The sequence below is a fragment of the Schistocerca piceifrons genome, chromosome 8 (genome assembly GCF_021461385.2).
Source record: "Schistocerca piceifrons isolate TAMUIC-IGC-003096 chromosome 8, iqSchPice1.1, whole genome shotgun sequence".
Taxonomy (NCBI): Eukaryota; Metazoa; Arthropoda; class Insecta; order Orthoptera; family Acrididae; genus Schistocerca; species Schistocerca piceifrons.
The window spans coordinates 284,591,713-284,593,888 of record NC_060145.1 but is presented as its reverse complement, the minus strand read 5'-3'; the positions used below and the strand labels follow the sequence as shown (position 1 = coordinate 284,593,888).

Sequence of the window (2,176 nt, the reverse complement as noted above, 5' to 3'; positions counted from 1 at the left end):
GGGAGATAAGGGATGTTTCCATCGTCGGTTTTGCCCTCTCCGCCTGTTTGAATGCCGTCGCTCGGAATCATCCTGTTGCACGACAACACCCACCCTCACACTACCAATCGGATGAAGGCCACGCTTCGGCGATTTGGTTGGGAAACACTCTAACATCCGCTGTACAGCCGAATTTTTCACCTGGTGATTTTCACGTCTTTGCCGACCTAAAGAAAGACATGCATGGACGCCAGTTTCAGTCAGGTGAGGAAGTGTGGAGTGGGTGCGGTTGTCGATCCGGCAGCGGCCGACCACGTTCTATGTATCAGAAATTGATCATCTCGTCTCCCAGTGGAGTAAATGTCTTAACTCGTGTGGTAATAACTTTTGAATGGAACTATTCCATGGACCCGCTGTGGCGGGTGTTCGAGTTTCATTTAAGTGCCTCTCATATGTTGCTTCGCAGTGACATCATACGAAAGCAACCTTCATCCTTAAGTTTTACGCACAAGTGTATGTTACGTATGTCATTCCAGAAAAAACCGCTGTGCAACAAAAGTCGTGCGTTGTAGAAGTGAGTACATGTTCCTGTCTTGCTGGATCTTTGCCGTTACGTGCACGGTTAACGTTTCTGGCTTGTCTTTTGGGTCTACATCTACATCTATATGGATACTCTGCAAATCACATTTAAGTGCCTGGCAGAGGGTTCATCTAACCACCTTCACAATTCTCTATTATTCCAATCTCGTATAGCGCGCTGAAAGAATGAACACCTATATCTTTCCGTACGAGCTCTGATTTCCCTTATTTTATCTTGGTGATCGTTCCTCCCTATGTAAGTCGGTGTCAACAAAATATTTTCGCATTCTGAGGAGAAATTTGGTGATTGGAATTTCGTGAGAATATTCCGCCGCAACGATTGGTTTTACCCTTTGAACGTTATATTTCTTGCTGTTGACGACTTGGCACGGCTCGGATGCAGTAGATTCCAACCGTTATTTACAAAAACTTGGTGACTATGTTCAAAAATAGTGTCATGCATCTGTGTAACTTTGAAGTGTAGTGCAGGATTCAATAAAAGTTTCGTGCCCTGCCATGGTAATGCGTAACTTTTTTTTGGAGTCCTTCGCACACACGCGCAGTTAGCCTTTTTTATTGGTCCAAAAAGTGTAAATCTTCAATAACTTCTTGCTTACAGGAATTTGGTTTTCTGATGAGGTAGAACATTCAAAAGAAAAATATCACGTCGTCATGCATCATTCACAGTTTGTCATGAGAACAACGCAATCAATAATATACATATTAAGAACACGCAAAATTATGAAATCCTTTACTAGAACATGAGTGAACAGTGCGAGAATCAGTTAACTTATGATGTTAGAAGACGATGACGATGCTGCCATTCACTATTTCTACACATACGCCATCTTCAGGATACTCGCGATTTTAGAACTCTAGAAAGTATACAGTCAGTTGATAATTGACGTCACCGAACCAGTCGTGACGTGCCTGGTGGCTGACTTACACACTGGAATGTGACTACCACCCACTTCAAGTAGTTCATTTTGACCATAATGTTGCCCCTGCAAACCGGGTTCAAAACATGAGCAGGTACCACAATGTATTTAAATAACGCTGTACGAAACTTTGACTTTTATAGGTCTCATTTGGAAGGAATGAAGGGCAAACTGTTTTGACTAAGTGAGAAGACACTTACCTGGACAGTGATTCAGGCTCTTGAGCACCTCCGTTCTGTTACTAGCTGCAATACCCTCCAACTGCTAAAACAGTGTTCATGTTTCCAGAATGAGATTTTCACTCTGCAGTGGAGTGTGCGCTGATATGAAACTTCCTGGCAGATTAAAACCGTTTGCCGGACCGAGACTCGAACTCGGGACCTTTGCCTTTCGCGGGCAAATGCTCTGCCAACTGAGCTACCCAAGCACGACTCACGACCCGGCCTCACAGCTTTACTTCTGCCAGTACCGCGTCTCCTACCTTCCAAACTTTACAGAAGCTCTCCTGCGAACCTTGCAGAACTAGCACTCCTGAAAGAAAGGATATTGCAGAGACATGGCTTAGCCACAGCCTTGGGGGATGTTTCCAGAATGAGATTTTCACTCTGCAGTGGAGTGTGCGCTGATATGAAACTTCCTGGCAGATTAAAACTGTGTGCCGGACTGAGACTCGAACTCGG

General features: G+C 44.4%; 1 non-coding gene across 1 annotated transcript; it reads right to left on the bottom strand.

The window, feature by feature from the left end:
* Positions 1 to 1,849: 1,849 nt before the first annotated feature.
* On the bottom strand, positions 1,850 to 1,924 carry Trnas-cga. Its single transcript has one exon. It is a non-coding gene; the product is annotated as a tRNA-Ser (tRNA).
* Positions 1,925 to 2,176: the final 252 nt, after the last annotated feature.